This window comes from Dermacentor andersoni, chromosome 2, assembly GCF_023375885.2.
Source record: "Dermacentor andersoni chromosome 2, qqDerAnde1_hic_scaffold, whole genome shotgun sequence".
Classification (NCBI taxonomy): Eukaryota; Metazoa; Arthropoda; class Arachnida; order Ixodida; family Ixodidae; genus Dermacentor; species Dermacentor andersoni.
Window position 1 is genome coordinate 151,675,243 of NC_092815.1, and position 21,783 is coordinate 151,697,025.

The 21,783-nt window shown below is 44.4% G+C and overlaps 1 long non-coding RNA gene across 1 annotated transcript; it reads right to left on the minus strand.

Annotated features, from left to right (window-relative positions):
- Positions 1 to 339: 339 nt before the first annotated feature.
- Positions 340 to 20,036, minus strand: LOC140215966 (uncharacterized). The gene is made up of 4 exons (XR_011892582.1): positions 19,885 to 20,036; positions 16,088 to 16,267; positions 13,356 to 13,407; positions 340 to 392 (listed from the first exon to the last, which is right to left on the minus strand). It is a non-coding gene; the product is annotated as an uncharacterized lncRNA (long non-coding RNA).
- Positions 20,037 to 21,783: the final 1,747 nt, after the last annotated feature.

A 21,783-nucleotide genomic window follows, 5' to 3' on the forward strand; every position in this document is an offset into this window, starting at 1 on the left:
TTCTCATTGTGTCCTTGTTTTGAGTTGTGCTTTAGTGCACCGAAGATCTATTGGCTGTATCATTTTACCGAACGTCAGCTACGGCCTTAATGGACGTCCGTTCAAGAAATACCCAGTAGCTATTTGCTAACACTTTGTGCAAATAGCTTGTGTGGATGACACCGAACAGCCTATGAATACGATATATCATTAGCAGTTCTACAATGAAAAAAAAAATGTGTGCAGCTCAGGAAAACACTGCGTAAGCACCGTGTACGAACTTATACATTGGCAATCAAAAGAAACTATCATAGCTGCCGTAAAGTGGTAAGGGTATAATGCGAGAAACGTCAGCTTACCTTCCGCTTCACAGAACGAAGTGTTGCAGAATACTTCCCCTTGCAACGGTGGCCCTGAAAAATCGTGAGACATATTGTTAGATATTTAAGGATATGGTCGTTGAATCATTTATAAATTTTCTAAGGAAACCTGAGATATGCAGTCGTTGTGATTGTTCCCAAAGAGGTGCCCACCATTTTCCTTCAAGGCTCCTGCCGTGACTGCCTGGCTCTCGCTCTTTATTCGGAGCGCAAGCTCGACTAGCGTTTGTGGCGCTGGCTTTCATAGGCGTACATGTAACCCCGCCTGCCTGCTGAGCATTGCAGACGGTAGTGAGAGACTTGTTTGCTTGAACTAGTTGAGCTCTGTAAAGGAACTTTTCTGCCATTTCTGGACACAAACCTGCCAGAATATGAGGCCCGCTGTCCTGTACTAAAGATTGCCTAGGAATCTGCCTTTGAAGTTCTCCTATGGCTGACTTCTTCACCCTATTTTGTACAAGCTAAAATACGTGCTTTGCAGCGCCGTTGGCCGCTGGTTGGTAGGCACCTTGATAGCTATGATGTTAATCATCATAAGGAATTCGTGTAAGTTCACACTTACGAAAGCGGTGCCATTACCTGACCATGCTCCTAAGTATTCCATGCGTTCCAAATATAGCCTGAGACAGCTTATGGTGGCTTCCGAAGATGAAAATGTGACTGGTACCATTGTAACCCGCCTCGCATTAACGATTACTGAGACGCAGAGGCGTTGGAACGGGGCATGAATATCAATGTGCAGGCATTATTCTCTAACAATGTTCAAGGCATTGGTTGCACTGGCTGTGGCATACACGCTTGTTCTTGGCATACAATCTGAGAATTATCCTCCCGAACAATATCGTCGTAGATATTGGGCCACCAGAGGCGACTCGCAGCTATCGACTTTCTTTTCCCAATATCTCGTTGCCCTTTATGCAAATGTTTCAGCACCTCCTACTGAAGTGTCTAGAATGATTACATTCAGCCTCCTCTGGAAGTTGAGCTTCTTGCTTAAGTACATCGTGAACCCTATTCAAGACAGCGTCTTTTTTCGAGGCTTTGGTACTGCTGCAGACGCAAAACTCGAGAGTAAGGTCCTCCCAACATGAATTTGTTTGGTGGACGTTCCACAGTTAAGTTGCCGAATTTCATCCGCTTGGTGGATCTGCTGCACCATCCTCTCCCCTTTCCTCCTTGCGCATCCTCGCTCTCTCCACTTTTTTTGTCCCCCGCTGCGCGCCGCATTCGCTCTCATCTTTCGCTGTGCTAGTTCACCCGGTTGCAAGTGACGCCGACGCCCGCCGCAGGAACGAGCACCTAAGAGCTGCGCTCTAAAACGTTCCGTTCTATTTCACTAAACCAGGAAAACTCAGTAGCTCTTGGACGTTGCTGGGCACAGGCGCACAAAGAACTGCATCAGCCACCTTACGTGGAGCAGGGTGCAGCCTATTTGCATCAGTCATGTGGCCTAAGTACCAGACAGAGATTATTTGGCACTTGCTATAGCCTATAGCTTCGGGTCTATCCCTTGCGTTCGCTAGAATACTTGAGAGATTGTTCTCATTGTGCTTGTCAATTATGCCGTCCACTAGGACTACAACATGATGAAGACGTTGGAGAAGGATTTCCATGACACATTGGAAAATGTATGGCACTGACGAACTTCCAAAAGAAAGTATCTTATACACGAATATACCTTGTGGCGTATTGATAGTTGTGTACTTCCTAGATTCAGGATCGACATTCAGTTGATAAGCATCCTTGAAATCCAGCTTAGTAAATTTGTTCCCACTTGACATTTTCGTCTGCAACACGTCAGCCTTTGGATTTCAGTGCTCGTCCACAATTGCAACAGAATTCAAAGTCACAGTTTAGTATCCACCGATGCGGATGCGACCATCTTTGTTGAGGACTGAACAATCGGGGCTGCCTATTTATGCAAGCGTACAGGTTAAGCTTTTCCTAGACGCTAGAGTTATGCTTTGTCCGCGCAACCTTGAGCGATCGGAAAGCGCGTTTCCCCCTCTTGGCCAGCGGAGAAGGGAGGCTTCGTTCCGGCCGCGAAGCTCTCCACATCTCTGTAAGGTGCCTTGTGGATGTCTCGTGCTGACGATGCCCTCTCGGTGAGCGCATATTTCCCCCCTCATCTTTTAAGAGGTTCAATACATACAAGCATTTGTCTCGCAAACCAGATTTTTTTCAAGGGAATTTTCCACGTCTCAGTAATTTCTCTCGTCGTATTCGAGTGCTGATTGCCGTGTTATAGTTTGTTAACGAAGCTTTCCCCTCAAGTCTAAATATTTTAAGGCATTTTGTCGTGTGCGTATCATGGCCACGCACGCTTATATCGCCTTCCGTTTCTCTACCACGGGATGCGCTTTAAAACCACGGCGCTGTAATTTTGCTTCAGAGACTTTCCTTCCCTCCCTTCTTCTCCGCCCTTAAACTGGCTCTCTTAACTACTACACACAGAACAAAGCAACAGCGCGCGCATTAGATCCCATAGATGAGATGAATATTTACAATTAGTATTAGGGTTATAATTATATTCGAGTGCTGATTGCTGTGCTATCGTTTGTTACCGAAGCTTTCCCTCAAGTCTAAATATTTTAAGGCGGTTTGTCGTGTGCGTATCATGGCTACGCACGCTTATATCGCCTTCCGTTTCTCTACCACGGGTGCGCTTTAAAACCACGACGCTGCAAGTTTGCTTCAGAGACATTCCTTTCCTTCCCACTTCTCCGCCCTTAAACTGGCTCTCTTAACTACTACACACAGAACAAAGCAACAGCGCGCGCATTAGATCCCATAGATGAGATGAATATTTACAATTAGTATTAGGGTTATAATTATATTCGAGTGCTGATTGCTGTGCTATCGTTTGTTACCGAAGCTTTCCCTCAAGTCTAAATATTTTAAGGCAGTTTGTCGTGTGCGTATCATGGCTACGCACGCTTATATCGCATTCCGTTTCTCTACCACGGGTGCGCTTTAAAACCACGGCACTGCAGTTTTTTGCTTTTCTTTTCTTTCTTCTTCTCCGCCCTTAAACTGGCTCTCTTAACTATACTACACGCAGAGACAAAGCAACAGCGCGCGCATGCGATCCCATAGATGAGATGAATATATATATATATATATATATATATATATATATATATATATATAGAAAACTATCAGTCATAGCTCTCGTAGTATAGCCCTCTGGGCCGTTTCCTTTTTTTTTTCGAAAGTAGTCCTATTAGGGTTATTATAATTACACGAAGGTATTTCGCCCTCATCAGCAGCAGTCCTTGGTATAGTTATTTTGGCGGCTAGCTTCCCACGCTATGCGTGCCGCCATCGCACCTGGTTAAGCTTTTCCTAGACGCTAGAGTTATGCTTTGTCCGCGCAACCTTGAGCGATCGGAAAGCGCGTTTCCCCCTCTTGGCCAGCGGAGAAGGGAGGCTTCGTTCCGGCCGCGAAGCTCTCCACATCTCTGTAAGGTGCCTTGTGGATGTCTCGTGCTGACGATGCCCTCTCGGTGAGCGCATATTTCCCCCCTCATCTTTTAAGAGGTTCAATACATACAAGCATTTGTCTCGCAAACCAGATTTTTTTCAAGGGAATTTTCCACGTCTCAGTAATTTCTCTCGTCGTATTCGAGTGCTGATTGCCGTGTTATAGTCTGTTAACGAAGCTTTCCCTCAAGTCTAAATATTTTAAGGCAGTTTTCCTAGCCTCTAAAGCCGCTCGAGTTCGCTCTTCTCCTCGAGCGGCCATTTTTCCTAGAAAGTATGCCTTCCGACTATCGCGGACAACATGAGTCTCTTTCCACGTAAGTGTGAGGCTCGGAGCAGGAGCTGTGGCGCTTGAAAGTAGCCTGGGGCCTGACGAACCAACCGACTGAGCTATCTTTCCGGGCAACATCGAAGGGTCACGAGTTCAAATCACCTGTTATGTTTCTTTTTTTTTTCGCCCCTTTTTCTTTCTTTTTTTTCTTTCTTTTAATGTCTTTTCCTTTATGTTATCACTGCACGGGAACCCTCCTAAAAAAAAAAAGAAAGATATATATCTTCAAATATGTATGGCCTCACACTCACATCTGCAGGTCATAAATACCAGGTTCTCTAGCCGAGTGCCATCCCTGCGGTATAACCGAGCTCAGATTGGTCCACCTTGACTGACCAAATAGGGCACCACTGTAGGTTAAATGAGGCGTACAACTCCTGCGGGACCCGCCGTGGTTGCTCAGTGGTTATGGTGTTAGACTGCTGAGCACGAGGTCGCGGGATCGGACCCCGACCACGGCGGCCGCATTTCGATGGGGGCGAAATGCGAAAACACCCGTGTACTTAGAATTAGGTGCACGTTAAAGAACCCCAGGTGGTCGAAATTTTCGGAGTCCTCCACTACGGCGTGCATAATCAGAAAGTGGTTTTGTCACGTAAAACCCCATAAATTAATTTTTAATTTAACTTCTACGGGGACGGTAGAGTATCCATCTCCAGTGCAAGAGGACCGTGATTCAAATCCCGGTGCCGCGCTATTCTCCACCGGAAAATACAAAAAAAAAACCGTGTGTTGAGAAAATTGCACAAACAGGCCTGGAGTGCGGCCTGATCCCGGTGACCAGAACCGGTAACGCACTCTCTCACCAGAGCAGGATTGGCCACCCTGGTGCAGTACTTGGCCACAACCTCCTATATGAATACAACAATCGAACCCCGGCCCTCAGTCCCCAGCAGCCGCGAAGCAACTGACCACGGCGGCGGTCAGATCTGTGACGCTGCAGAGGGTGCTAAGAATACCTGGCTCCGGACAGGCCGCCATTGGAATCTGAACCTGGCAACGTTTAACGTTAGAACGCTATCTAGTGAGGCGAGTCTAGCAGTGTTATTGGAGGAATTAGAGGGTAGTAAATGGGATATAATAGGGCTCAGTGAGGTTAGGAGGACAAAAGAAGCATATACAGTGCTAAAAACCGGGCATATACTGTGTTACCGGGGCTTAGCGGAGAGACGAGAACTAGGAGTCGGATTCCTGATTAATAAGGAAATAGCTGGTAACATACAGGAATTCTATAGCATTAACGCGAGGGTGGCATGTCTTGTTGTGAAACTTAATAAGAGGTACAAAATGAAGGTTGTACAGGTCTACGCTCCTACATCTAGTCATGATGACCAGGAAGTCGAAAGCTTTTATGAAGACGTAGAATCGGCGATGGGTAAAGTAAAAACAAAATACACTATACTGATGGGCGACTTCAATGCCAGGGTAGGCAAGAAGCAGGCTGGAGACAAGTAAGTGGGGGAATATGGCATAGGCTCTAGGAATAGCTGAGGAGAATTATTAGTAGAGTTTGCAGAACAGAATAATATGCGGAAAATGAATACCTTTTTCCGCAAGCGGGTTAGCCGAAAGTGGACGTGGAGGAGCCCGAATGGTGAGACTAGAAATGAAATCGACTTCATACTCTGCGCGAACCCTGGCATCATTCAAGGTGTAGACGTGCTCGGCAAGGTACGCTGCAGTGACCACAGGATGGTAAGAACTCGAATTAGCCTAGACTTGAGGAGGGAACGAAAGAAACTGGTACACAAGAAGCCAATCAATGAGTTAGCGGTAAGAGGGAAACTAGAGGAATTCCGGATCAAACTACAGAACAGGTATTCGGCTTTAACTCAGGAAGAGGACCTTAGTGTTGAAGCAATGAACGACAATCTCATGGGCATCATTAAGGAGTGCGCAATAGAAGTCGGTGGTAACGCCGTTAGACGGGAAACCAGTAAGCTATCGCAGGAGAAGAAAGATCTGATCAAGAAACGCCAATGTATGGAAGCCTCTAATCCTACAGCTAGAATAGAACTGGCAGAACTTTCTAAGTTAATCAACAAGCGTAAGACAGCGGACATCAGGAACTATAATATGGATAGAATTGAACAGGCTCTCAGGAACGGAGGAAGCCTAAAAACAGTGAAGAAGAAACTAGGAATAGGCAAGAATCAGATGTGTGCGTTAAGAGACAAAGCCGGCAATATCGTTACTAATATGGATGAGATAGTTCAAGTGGCTGAGGAGTTCTATAGAGATTTATACAGTACCAGTGGCACCCACGACGATAGTGGAAGAGAGAATAGCCTAGAGGAATTCGAAATCCCACAGGTAACGCCAGAAGAAGTAAAGAAAGCCTTAGGAGCTATGCAAAGGGGGAAGGCAGCTGGGGAGGATCAGGTAACAGCAGATTTGTTGAAGGATGGTGGTCAGATTGTTCTAGAGAAACTGGCCACCCTGTATACGCAATGCCTCATAACCTCGAGCGTACCGGAATCTTGGAAGAACGCTAACATAATCCTAATCCATAAGAAAGGGGACGCCAAAGACTTGAAAAATTATAGACCGATCAGCTTACTGTCCGTTGCCTACAAAGTATTTCCTAAGGTAATCGCAAATAGAATCAGGAACACCTTAGACTTCTGTCAACCAAAGGACCAGGCAGGATTCCGTAAAGGCTACTCAACAATAGACCATATTCACACTATCAATCAAGTGATAGAGAAATGTGCAGAATATAACCAACCCTTATATATAGCTTTCATTGATTACGAGAAAGCGTTTGATTCAGTCGAAACCTCAGCAGTCATGGAGGCATTACGGAATCAGGGTGTAGATGAGCCATATGTAAAAATACTGGAAGATACCTATAGCGGCTCCACAGCCACCGTAGTCCTCCACAAAGAAAGCAACAAAATCCCTATAAAGAAAGGCGTCAGACAGGGAGATACGATATCTCCAATGCTATTCACAGCATGTTTACAGGAGGTATTCAGAGGCCTGGAGTGGGAAAAATTGGGGATAAAAGTTGATGGAGAATACCTTAGCAACTTGCGATTCGCTGATGATATTGCCTTGCTTAGTAACTCAGGAGACCAATGTCAATGCATGCTCACTGACCTGGAGAGGCAAAGCAGAAGGGTGGGTCTGAAAATTAATCTGCAGAAAACTAAAGTACTGTTTAACAGTCTAGGAAGAGAACAGCAGTTTACGATAGGTAGCGAAACACTGGAAGTGGTAAAGGAATACGTCTACTTAGGGCACGTAGTGACCACGGATCCGGATCATGAGACTGAAATAACCAGAAGAATAAGAATGGGTTGGGGTGCGTTTGGCAGGCATTCTCAAATCATGAACAGTAGGTTGCCACTATCCCTCAAAAGGAAAGTGTACAACAGCTGTGTGTTACCAGTACTCACATATGGGGCAGAAACCTGGAGGCTTACGAAAAGGGTTCTGCTGAAATTGAGGACGACGCAATGAGCTATGGAAAGAAGAATGATGGGTGTAACGTTAAGGGATAAGAAAAGAGCAGATTGGTTGAGGCAACAAACGCGGGTAAACGACATCTTAGTTGAAATCAAGAAAAAGAAATGGGCATGGGCCGGACATGTAATGAGGAGGGAAGATAACCGATGGTCACTAAGAGCTACGGACGGATTCCAAGGGAAGGGAAGCGTAGCAGGGGGCGGCAGAAAATTAGGTGGGCAGATGACATTAAGACGTTTGCAGGGACAACATGGCCACAATTAGTACATGACCGGGGTAGTTGGAGAAGTATGGGAGAGGCCTTTGCCCTGCAGTGGCCGTAACTAGGCTGCTGCTGATGCTGACAGGTTGTATGATGTCTTCCTGCCGCAACCTTTGTAGCTCTTCAGACAGTTTCAACGCAAACGGAACTGTTCTAGTCTTGAAAAAAATGGGCTTCTCTGAAGAGCAAATTTAACTGTGACGTTTTGGAAAGTTCCCGGTCGATCAGAAAACAACGCACGATATGTATCGTCAAGTTGCATGGCATCACTTATGGAATAAACCTAAGCGCTGTTGAAGAGTTCCGTGTTGAATAACATATGTACATACGTCAAGGGACCAATGGTGATTCATCATCTACGCCCAGTAACGGAAGCTTGTATTGGTTATTGCTGAATTTCGCTAATATCTTGTCCTTTACAAGAACATGCTTGGTTTCGTTGCTGTAGCAATATAGTGGAACATTTAAACATGTGCAATGCGGCCTCGGAAACTGACGTTGTAATTTTTCCTTGCGCTTGTTCTTTTGCCAAGCTCCATTCTAAACCATAAAAAATGTAAAGATTAACTTCGGAAGTTTGGTGTAGCGTCAAATAAATTGTTCACATCTGCAAGTTTCTGTAATAGTGTACGAAGTTGCAGCCTGACTTAGTGGCTGTGCTACTGCCTGCACTACAGCTTGCTTGCCGGCATCCCTCTTCTGGCGGTATCTTTGTTGAGGTACACGGCACATCTCTGGCTAGAATTATCATTTTCTATCTTGCATACTTTGACTCTAAGACTTCTCTTGTCGCAATGGTTGCAAGCATCATGTATATCAGGACACTCAGTCACGTAGTGCGCCTTAGCGCCACGATATAGGTTCCACATTGCGCTGCTAAGCCTGAGGCCATCGGATCAAATCCCGGCCACTGCAGTCGCATTTCAATTGGAGCGAAACGCAAAAACGGCCAAGTAACTTACAATGGGTGCGGGTTTAAAACCCCAGGAGGTCAACATTAATCAGCAGTTCCCCACTACGACATCTCTCATAATTGTACCCTTGTTTTGGCACGTAAAATCACAGAGTTTCGTGGGGAACGGTAGCAACTAATATGCTGTACAGGAGGAGCTTGGATAGTGTTAATTCCTGTAGAATACGCTTCACAAGGAGCACAGAGCTCTGATGTTTCAAGTTTCGCAGATTACGTGGCCAGTGCTGACGTTATTGCGCATTCTAACGTGATGTTCCGATCCCAGAGTAGCCTGGTTTGCAATTGAAGATCGTTGATCCCACAAACAACGTGATCTCTAAGCAAGTCGCAGATTAACGTTGCGAAATAGCAGTTTACTGAGAACTTCTTGAGTGCTGCTGCATATTCGCTGACTGACTCATCCCTACGCGGATGCGAGTGTTGGACTTGAAACGACCAACCAAGACTGAATGTTTCAGCGAAAAGTGGTTGCTGAGGTTTCATGAGCGCAAACAAATTGTCAGGTTAGTATCCATAATCTTTCATGGCCCAAAAAGGCTCCGCAGAAATGAGTACGTCTTGGAACCACAGCAACCAACAAAGGTGGCACGAGGGCTGTCACTTGGTATGCCATTGGCATCAAAGTTCTGCTCCATCTGTTCTAAATACTGTTGTCATGACTGGAGGTGGAGCTCAAAGTGCTCAATTGAACCGTACATTGGCATATTGCGGTTACCAGTTGACCCTCGTTGCAATTTTTTTTTATTTTCCCCGAAGAAAACAGCCACACAACATGCTCGTTCTCAACTGTTAATGCTACTGCCTGTCACCTGGCGAAGATTCATTTCGTCTGAACTAAAGCACTACTAGCTTTCAGTGGCGCTAGCTTTCAGAGGTATATATTGTAACACCAAGTAATATGGAATATTTGCCTACGCTGGCCTACACTGAGGAATGTGTCAATGTTCAAAATTCCGTATACGAAACAAATTCTATACGACTCGTATTCTTTTACAAAACACAGTACTCGAAATTGCCCAATATTTTTTTCTGGTCGAGTACTCCGCACTCCGAACAACACTTCGGATTCTCGAGGTAGGAAAACAGACGCACTGGGGGCTATATTCCGATTGATTTGGCCCAGAAAAGCACTAGCTGTTGCTCGGAAGAATCAGTTCCTTAGAAAACATGTGGGGCATATCACATTTGATGTATAGCTTGTGGTCGTTCAATAAGAATGCCCCGAATTTGTTGCCTCGCCATGCTGGCTTCAGCAAGTGGAGTCAAAATGTGTGTTATAGGCGTGGGTGAATATTCGAAGTTTCGAATACCCAGGGGAGCACAACGCATTGTTTTATTCATTAGTAGTCGAAAATGAAATGTTCGGCATTTTCGACCACTAGAAGTTTGCCAAATTTTTCGCAATAACCGAATGTAAGGGCCCTATAACGTAAAGCTATCCTAATATGTTTTTATTCCAATGTCCTGAGGTCAAATTTTTGTAACCGCCGGCGCAAGCATCGGGCGGTCACCCGCAGGGTTTTCTGAACAGACCAATCAAACGCTCTCCTCGTTCATAGGAGGTCACCTTTGTTTGCTAGAAAAACGAATAACATTGCCTACACGGAGCGGCTTGTCTTGTCTAATTGGCTCACAAGTGGCTCAAGTGGAGATGAATAGAGTGGGGCCGATCCACTGCACTGAAAATCGATAACACGATGAAGAGGGTAGTGCTGGTGTCTGCGATTGGTCCGCTTCCCCTTACTTAGCTTGCGGCGGCTTGCCGATAATCGCGGTGGCATGCAACGGAAGCTTGAGAATGACGCCAAAACGGATCCTCAGCAAAGAAGAGTTGGCAGAATGAGGTCGTAAAAGTGCCGAAAGTACTCGAAAACGTTACACGGCAACGCAAAAAGATTTATTACACGCAAATAAGCCCATGCTCTCCGGCAGGCGCGACAGCCGGTGCCTTAGTGATCGGCGGCAGACATCTTTTATTCCTTTCGGAACGGAGCAGCCTGCGGCTATTCAGAAGAAAATGCAGTTTTGTTCGGCGTATTAATGCCTCTTTAACGCGTACACGTCACTCTGACGCGGTGGTTTTCGCGGTTTCGTGACGTCGCTTCACAGGCATGTGAAGTGGGTGCAGCCCGAAAACTTGACCAATAGCCCCGGGCTGATGGCGAAAAGACGTCGAATCAGAAATAACTATTTTTCTTTTGTTGGGTGAAATTATGCATAATGAGTGCGTACACGTCATATCAGATGGGGAGCTATCGCGGTTTTCGTGACGTCGCGTGAAAGACAGGTCAAGTGAGAGTGGTCCAAAAACGTTTTTGACCAATCGCAGAGGGCTGATTGCAGAATTGGAATGGAAAATTTTGGAATAGTCTTACGTTATAGCGCCCTAGAACTCGGCTTAGTGTTCTGCCTTGGCTAAACAAATACTCGCGAATTATCAGAAACGAGACAACGACAAAACTTTTCCAAGCTATACACACATAAAACTGGTAATGCAAACTATGTTTTCTGCTTTGCGGCGGAGGCCCGAATTACAACGTCTTTAGTAGAGGGTTAAAGAGGGTAGTTGTTGCAAATTCTAGATTAAAGTAAGATTATGAATGAATGCGACAAGGAATGATGAAGCGAAAGAGTGGCGCATATTCATATTTCAATATGAAAATGAATTACAACCTTTGATTTTTACTTGTCTGTTATTTTGTGTCCTTGGCGGTCCAGTCACGTGGCTATAGTGTGTACTGTTAAGCTGCAAGCGGTGACATTTCCTTCGCAACAGGTCCTTTTTTGTCTCGACGACACGTGAGAGATTAGCCGCGTTACGTGAATGCGGCAGCGATGCCTTTCACCTCCCCCATTTCGAGCTACCCTCATTCCCGCATACGGCGATAATACTTAGGGAGGCGAATCGCAAAGATGCACCATAAAAGGGCAGATAGCAGCAATAAATTCAACGCATGCGGTGCACGTAAATACTGGCGTGTCATATCGAGCGAGAAAGAGAAAACAGACTATTGCCAGCGTGTGACCCTCCTCCATTCACTAACGAAACGCACTCGCCAGAAACGAGCTCTGGGTAGTTCCAGACGAAAGTTAATGAGCCACGTGCAAATGCTGTCGCGTTATATTACCTACCAGGATGCCCTAAGAAATGCGATTCGCTGCTGGCGCATTCATATAATCTTGACTATTTATTGTAGTTCTTTTTATTTACTTTCTAAAGAACTTTCAACCTTTTTTTATGCATCCATTCATGTAGCTTCTTTGGCAAGCTAGTCATACAGCTGCCCCTGTTTATCGAAAAGCTTGTTTGACGCAAGGATGTGAGGTTCTGCGTAGCTATTGATGCACGTTCTCGAATGACAATCAGGGAAGTTGCATTACAATACGATCCTTTGTTTCTGATGGGATGATTGCTTTTAGCCCTAGTCTCTACAAGTGTGGTGCCTAATTAAACCGAAAATAAATATTCCGGCAGAGAGTATATACGACCTTGTGGAACTATTCGAGATCGGAGATTTACTATTCGTATTCCATGTGCATTCGAAAAAGTTGGCGTTTGTCCATCGCTACTCTCGGCTGCCTTGTTTGCTGAGGCGCTCTGTATAGTATCGACCTTGTCTCCTTCAACAAGCACATCACTCCCCGTGCGTGTGGTGACGTGTTGTTCCTTCGTTTTATTATAGTCACTCTCGTAGTGCTTCAGATAAAAAAAAAATCTCGTTTACGACCTCCTCAGTTCAGAGAAGTTAAGTTTCTTAAAGGCACGTTTGCCGCAAATAACGCACGCACACAAATAAAGACACATAGGTGACCACATGGACGGCGCTCCCAATAGATAGAAATGTTGCCAGTGTCGCCATCAATATGCGTTTTTTGTGTGCGTCTTATGTGCTTCAAGTACGCCTTTTGACGAATACCAGCTCGGCCAGGAAGCAGCTCTCGTGGAGTTCAGTTTCGACAGGCAGTAAGCGTTCGTACCTAACAATAAGAGACGTAACTTTTTTTTTTTTGGAAGAGACTTCATTGAAGCTCTATATTTCGCTTTGTATAGAAACAAGAAGAAATATTCGATGTCCGATTTGGTATTCGATTGTCCTCTTTTGGGCTGCTATAATTTTATTAAATTAGCCCATTTTACTTATCGAACACCGCAGATCCTTTTTTGCTTCTGCATTTGGTTGGGGCGAATCAGCAAACCAGAGTTGTGCGACAGTCAGGTACCAGTGTCCATTAAGGCGCGAGCCTTCTCGACATGACATTGCACAAGATTTTCTCTGCTCGCGAAAAGGCTCGTGCTAGTGGGGTGCGAACGTACCGCCATATCCGGGAAAGCACGAAGCACGGCTGACGTGTCTCTGCGATCGTTATCGTAAAACGTTCCTATTTTAATAATACGCGTTAACAAAACCGGAGCATTACGACGATAAATAAAGCGAAACCTATAAATACACAAAAGAAGATCTTGCGCCGCCTTACTTGTTGGGAGCGTCGACTTCCCATCCCCAGTAGATTGCGTTACGCTCGCCATCTTGGAAAAGGGAAAGAACACAGCGAAATGTAATTTCAGTAATTAATGCGTACATAGAGAAGTGTTTATTATTTACGCTAGCAATGAAAGGAATAGAGGAACCAACAGGCACTTTCTTCTTTATTTGTACTCATTGCATAGCTGAGACCTCGACGTCCGCAGCCTTTGTGCTTGAAACCGCATAGGAGGGGCTATTGACCCGTTGCTTGCTCCTAGTTAGTGGGCTCAAAATGGTGCTCCGCAACTTCTAAAATTAGAGCGAATACATTTGGCTAACACATACTGGGCTACTCTTGCACACATGGACAAATATTCGAGAAGACTGACTGGAGGATGGCCTCCGGTACATCATTGTGAAACACCCCCGCATTTACCGCGGAAGATGCAACTTCAAGTACCGCTTGCAGCAATGTCGCTTTTTGTTCACTGCTATTTTTCTGCTTTGTAGGATTAGTACATTTTAATAAACAGGTAATTTTCCTTCTGCGGTTCCTGCTCAGAATTTTTTTTTTCCTTCATCTATATGGTATGGTTGCTAAATGCCTTATTTTACTGCCTCGGTCTCCGTATGCAACTATTACTGAACAAGTGTGAGGCCGAATTAAAGAAAATGAAACAGCAACAAATCGAGTGAGAAAGCGAACAACAAAATAATAATTTGTATCAGTCCGCGACAAAATCATAAATAGAATAAGGTGCTTTGCGGTCGTGCTCGCTAATGTGATGAAAAGCGCTAAGCATATTTTGACACCAGTAACTCCATGAGCTAAGCGCATGTGAAGACCATCAGAGTTTGAAACTTCGCAAGATTAATAAGCTTGTTGCCACAAAACAGTTGCGTGCAGCAGTGTTTTCTCATAATATAAGTTACATTAGCGACTACAGTGGCAGGCCTAAGACGAGAACGCATGCAAGCTAGCACCAAATTGAACTAATGCAGCTAATGTCAGTTTTGTCAGGTATCTTATCATATATATATATATATATATATATATATATATATATATATATATATGGCACAATATGTCAGAATGATAATCCTAAGATAGCAACTTCAGCTGGCGTTTTATATTACCTCGAAGTGTATACTAAAGCACATTTCTGCCGCTTACTAGTATTCTTTGTGCTCTCAGTATCTTTCTACAGGCGACATATATGATGACTGGAAATTAGGAAAAGTCGTTCCCATCTATAAATCATCTAATAAACAGTTATGGTTTATTAATCGTCTGATCTCCTCACTAAGTGCACCCTGTAAAGTCATGGAACAAGCAATTTATTCACAAATCATACAATTCCTTGACTCGAACAATTTCTTTCATTTTTCAAATCATGGTTTTCGCCAAGGTCTTTCTTCATACTTACACTTATACCTAGACCGTAAACAACAGACAGATGCCTCGTATGATTTCGCGAGCGCTTTCCATAAAATTCCTTACAGGGTCCTTCTATATAAACTTTCTGACCTAACTATTAACCTTAGTGTTTCTAACTGGACTGAAGCATTCCTGAGCAATCATTCTTACGTCATACACCTCATCGCCTCAAATCGCTGGGCGACAAATTCATCATCAGACAGAAGCTTAAATGTGCTGCTGCCCCTTGGAGCCCACATCAAATATATCTTATAGACACCCTTGAAGTAATGCAGAATTGTACGGCCCGGTTTATTCATTTTTCCTATTCGTAACATACCAGTGCATCGTCCCTTAAGCAGAATAAACGCCACTGCTTTTGCACATGGCCACCGAATTGAATCCCTAGCCATTATAAGGTTCCTGCGCATAGCCCGCGACTACCCAAGCTTTATCACCGCCCACTACCGCGCATATCTCATGGCAGCGGCTATCCTTTCCAAGCCGCCTTGCCGGGCACCTACACTGCTACATTATTTGCCTCCTTCATTCCAGTGCCGCCTCAGTTTGGAGCATTTTCCACAGTATTGCCGCTATTAGTTGCCTGTCCACTTTGGGCGTAATGTAAGGGATTTTCTTTCGCGAAAATACCATGTTGATAATATTGGTAATAATTTCGGTCATTCATTTATATCCACTCCTAACGTAATACGCCTTGAGGGTTCCTTAAAGTAACAAAATCAAGTGAATAAGTAAGCATTTATCGCGTAAAAATCTCAAGAGCACCGCCCTCTATTAGTCAATCACAGCCTCACGGCCGAAGAGAAACAGGCCACTGTAATTTTCACGATTTCTCTGGTCACACACCACATTCTAAATAAATCGTAATGTTTTCTGGACTGAAAATACAGCCCTTTACTCATAGCACAGTCTTTCAGAGGCGAATAAATGAGACGTAACTCGTGGGAAAAAGAATCTTCCTCTTCGTTATGCTGATAGCGCAGGACACGATGCGGCTACATTACGAGTACCGATGTGACGTGAGCACTAGGAGTACCTAAGTGCGGAAAGAAGTGTTTCTATGTGAACTGCGCGAAACCGGTCACGTGGTAGAGAGTATATATATATTATATATATATATATATATATATATATATATATATATATATATACATATATAGGTGTATGTATGTATGTATGTATGGAGAGAGCGCTACTGACGAGTGTCCTCTCCGAACCACCGTCAGATGCACTTCACTCCCTCGCAGAGGAAGCGACGTGCGCGTAGACATAAATAGGCTGCAGCGGGTGAGCTCTGTACTTACTGTGCTCTCGCTTTCGGAAGTGGTGGTATCCATCGCTGTGTCTGGTGAGCTGGGAACGTCAGAGCCCGTGTCCACAGTGTATTCCAGCGAGCTTGCTTCCGGAGATGCGCTTTCACTAGAGAGCGTGTCTGACCCCTCGTTAATTGTCACTAGGGGCAGGGGAGTGATCGGTACGCGGCGCTGGAAGTTACAGTGCATGCGATGAGCTTGCCCGATAGCTAGCTCACATCATCAAACACGCGTTATGATGCACACGAGCAGCTACGAAAGTGCAGCAAAGAAAAAAATTTTCCCCGGATGCCTAATTAATGATGCAGCCCCAGTAAGGCTGCCGACAACATATGACAAAGAATAAATTCCTTGAAGGCAAAAATGAAAGTTTTCATAATATTGTATGGTACATGTATAGTACATGTCCATCTCTACACACTTAGGATGTCTATGCCTCAACCTATACGTGAAAATACTATGTGGTTCTAATATTCGTGCACAAAGCGTACCTTGCACGCGCAGCTAAGAACAGCAAGACAGTTTCTGTAGTATATTCCGAGATAACTAGCCAAGAACCTCAGGAATATACAAGAAGCGATAAATAAATATGACTTAGACCTAGAAACAGTGGCGTACCATATGTTTAAGATTATTGTCATTGCTGTAATCTCTCGTAATCCGCTTTTCTTGTTTTTCATGTCACGTGCGAGTACTCTATCTGTAGTTCCTTTTGTGGTTCTTTTAAAGCAAATAATTAGCGCTTGTTAAGCGCGTAAGTTCATTCGCACTAGACGTGCTCTACGAGACCTGAAATAGTTCTGGTTTTACATGTTCGCAATGCAATGTGTTTCGGTGTTTGAACGGTGCAAGCAACATCTTCGTCCATTTTCTTTATTAGTTGAATTGTAAAAAAAAAACGGTGCGCTGCTGCCTTTCATGGGCAGGTACAAAACGCCACTCGGAGACCACACGCTTACTTCAATTGGCAGCTCAACTATAATTTTGAGCCACTGCATCTCACTTAGTTTCTGGAGAAAAGCCTTTGAAATTTTATTTAATATGTATGTTGGATCAATTAAGAAGAAAAATTCCTATTGAAAATTCTGGGTAATTTTTTTCTCCGTCTTTTTTTTTTACCCACCTAAAGGGTGGGTTCGTGAACCTCTTTCACGCCTACCTGAGTAAATGCGTATGGTATGTACCGCTGCGCTTACGTCGCTCTTCTACGACAAAAAAGAATCCTTTAAAATATATCCGCTGCTGGGCCCAATGGAACGCCTGACACATATATTAAGATAGTCTTGTCTTATTAGACATTCACACACAAGGCATACACAGATGTTGTGGCGGTGACTCTAGATGGCGATGCGTGCTAAGTTGGAAGGGCGAGACTGGACCTCGGCTGCACAAGCGTTTCATGCATGGCACACCTAAGCTTTGCCGATATGGTATGTTGATACATTGCTGCAATAATGATTGCATTTCCGTCAACTTTCGTTGTAAAACATGCATTTTTTATGCTTATTTTGATCTAAAGCTTCCCGCTGTGGCTGAACGCAGCTCAGCACGTATTGAATATTTTGAGAAACTCCTTCATGATAGCTGACGCAGCCTTGCTGATAATTTTCATTTTGTCGTGCGTCTTCCAAAATTAAAGACAGAATTCGTAAGGTTATACCGCGAACCGACGCCCTTCGTCCAACTGCAGCGTGATATAGAATGGTCCAGGATAGTGGTAGCATAAATATAAATAGATGTAATATAAGGAGAACAATTATAAGCGTTATACTTAAAAAAACATGCGTTACTACCATTTTACGCACATGTTAATCCCCAGTAAATACAGTGGAGGCATTCACGATTGTTTCATTGTGCCGTCATTGACTGTGGGAACAAGTGTGTCTGTCAATGAGCACTGCATGGAAATGTGAGCAATGGCCGTGCGTAATTTATCATGTATATGTACCTTTCGCTCTCTCGTTTTTGATTTCGGGTTCAAAGGCGGATAAACTTATTGAAACACGAATTCTATATTTTTATTATAACGAAGGCGGTGCCTAACTACAAAGAAAGTAGCTACAAGTCTGGAAGTAAGCCACATAAATGTGCTACTTATTTATCAGCAAGTAGGGGCACTTTCCTGCATTCATATCGATGTTTCATACACAAGTAAATTGCAAGTCCTATTTAGTCATGATCGTGTGGCTCACTATTTAATGTTACTCGTAATTTGGGACAGCTCAGCAATTTCTATCACCGTCTTGGCTTGGTATAGGTTCAGAGGCACTTTGGCGTGCAAAGAGAATGACTTTGCGCCCTACCCCTGACTACGCCTAGTCACTGAAAATTAGCCTAAACGTCCTTTGCGAACCTACTGCGCTCTAGGTGAGATGAGTCCTTTTTTAAACAGTACAACGAATATTAATTTTAAATCATATATTTCATGCTCTAGTACCGACATTAGCTTCTTCTTCTCATTAACAGGCAACAATAAGTGCACACAATATCGATTAATACTACTGAGAACAAAGTCCCGATTAGTCCATATCAGGAGAGTTCGTGCCCACATCACTGTTTTGATGACGGCACAGGGCCACAATGAGCAATGGTTGGTAAAACGCGCTCTTTGAATTTTGCTACCGCCCAGAAAGACTTCTGAATAGCAGAAAACGTGCAAAACTATGCTAGTTCTTGCAAAACATTAAGAGTTCCTGTAAGAAAAATACAGCGTTTTCCTCGCAATTTCTTTTGTCTTACACTTTCGTTACATAATATATAGTTTCATTTGTAGTAGATGACGTTATTGTCAAATGACTAAATAATAGCTTCAATAAGTATTGAGGTAACCATAGCACATGTAATCTAATTTTGATTTATTGTTTTGTACAGTGTTGACGCCTTCACCTTGACGACAGCTGAATGAATGCTTTCTTCCCGTTGCTCTAAGATATGTTCATTGCTGTTATCGCTTTCCCTTGGAGCACGGCAGGCCATGTGCTACATTTACTGTCAGCACGGCTGGATATTTGAATTTGTCGCTTTTTCATCAAAATTTGGATGCTACGAAATTGTACATCCCGTAAAATCAATAAATGTTGTTATAAAATGTCATCTAGCGATAAATAATTTCCCTTTCCTGAACAAAACAATCCACATCTTCGCATACTGTGCATCAAATATTGCTTGCCTGACATGACTGCCCAAATGCCTTTGTAATTAGAAAAAAACGTGCCATATCAATACAAAAATGTTCCTGGTATTTTCGTGAACTGATCACAGCTGCAAGGGTTTTGAAAATGTCTTCGTTTATGGACATATAGAGCGCTGTGTGACCAGCTACCGTTAAACAAACGAAAACTACTGAAAAAAAAATGAATTTTTCAGTTAGAACAGCCATGAATTTTACTGCTAGAGATGACACTTATACCGGAATAATACGTAACATTTCTTTATGATTTTTCTACTAGTCTTGTCGTGTTGTGCGTGTCATTTATGATGGTCCATGCGGTAAGTGGCTATGAAGGAAGCAGCCTTAAACACCTCCAGAATAATTTTGGCAACATCGGATTCTTTAATGCGTGCCCAAAGCTGGGAACAAGGGCGTCGTTGGATTCTGCCCATGGGAATGCGGATGTCATGGCCAACAATCAAACCAGCAATTCTGTGCTGAGCAGTTGACCTACATGGCCTTCTTTATGGCGACAAATGTCGTCTTAGTTGTAGTAGAATGTATACGAGTACAATTTGCCACTGAGAGGCCAGTATTATGTGTGGTTTAAATTTTCAACGTAAACAAAAAGACACACCTTTGTCGTGCCGCTCAAGTCCTCTGTGAACGTGATCAACTCTACTGCAGTGATGACCTCAGATGATGTGACCCTTTCTTCTATGGCTTCTGTCGGCTGATTGGTTTCACCGGCCGTGACCAATATGGCTGTCGACTCAAGTTCAGACGAAATTTCCTGCAGTAATTGTTGTTGTTTGGGCCACATATGAATATGGCCGAGAATGCAGACTGCAAAAAAACTAATAGCTGAAAGATGACGCTACCAGTGAAATGAACGAAAGAGTAGAATCACACCTTTGTCGTGCCGTTCAAGTCCTCCGTGAACGTGATCATTTCTACTGCAGTGATGACCTCAGAAGCTGTGGTCGCAGGCGATTCCCTTTCTTCTATGGCTTCCGTCAGGTGATTGGTTTCGCCGGCCGTGACCAATATGGCTGTCGACTCAAGTCCAGGCGAAGATTCCTGCGCACCGTAAGTGGTACTGTTGGGGCCATAGAAAAGCATCTAAAAGGCAGACTTAAAGTACAGATGGCTGAAAAGATAATGCGACGAGTGCGAAAGAACTGCAAGCAGTCAGCATACGAACTCTAAAGGAAAAGCTGACCGAAAAAAAGCGCAACCGGAAAGATGCCGTCACGTTGCTACGACACCTTTTATAGCGATAGCAATTGCATGGACACTCCATGCCCATTTCTGCCGTCGCCATCGCGGTCATGTTCCGTGAGAAGTCCAAGAGCGATAACACCGTCGCGGCGCGTCGTATGCTGCATGTGCGAGTGGAAGCACGTGAGGAAAGCCAGCGGTCGCGGCTCAATCTGGCGCGCGCGAAGGAGAAAGCGGAGGGCAAAGGCGCGGTCTTTCGTCGCGTCGCGTGGAAAGCCGTGAAAGGATGAGAAGGAGGGAAGGGGGGCGGCGTTGTGCTCAGGTAGCAACAGCGCATTTTGCGACTGGGTACAAGGGGAATATACGATCGCCGCTCAGTCTCGCTTGCAATGTACGGAGGAAAGTGGTGAGGTAGCGCGGGAGGGAGGAAAGGAGGGGGGCGGCTTCAACTCCTCTAACAAGGGCGTACTTTGCTCGGCCTTGCGCGGTCGCGTGCGCCGTACCTTGAGAGGGATCTGCAGCCGGCTCGTACCTTTGTACGCGCTGTGCCCTAGGCGTTCTTGCGCTGAAGAAATAGACAGAACGAAGGTCACTTCGCTCGCTGCTGCTGCCGCGCTTGTTCACAGCGAGTTTCCGCGCTCATCGAGTGTGATGTGTTCATGTTTGCTTGTGCGCGCTAACACCATGCTTGTTGATTCAGTTAGCATGCGAATGTTTCCAAGTTTATACGGCCGATAAGACTACTATCATTACTTCGAAACTGTGTCTTTTTTGTTTGTAGCGCTAAGAATAGAAAGCATTTGCAAGAACAAGCATTTAAACGCAGCACATGCGCCTGAGCAACGTTTGAAATTCATTGCACATATTTCTCAGAAAGATCGAATGGTGATTTATAGAGCTTCTGTGTAAAATTTACGGTGCCTGAAAGGATGTTCGAAAATGTGCCTGAACTAGATGCCGCCACATAGGAGTTAGGCTCGGGATCACTTTTATTGCACGTGTCATCTAAATCGCATCTTGTCGTCTGCGCCTGCGCGCCTGCACAGGATAGAAACATGGCAGTGCCCTCGCGGTCGTTGACTTCAAAGCACGGATGCTATGGAGAGTTGTTCCTCTATAGTTGGGAATACCAACTCTATGAATGAAAAAGGTTTACTGCAACAACTTTGATATTTCTGGGTTGGCAGCTTGCGGCTTTGTCTTATGTGCGAGCAAGCATTCCCCTTCTCGCTTACACCATGAGTTTGGCCGAAGATATCATTTAACAACCTCTGCAACACGACCTGTCAGCTAAAGCGAAGGGACAAGCGACGTC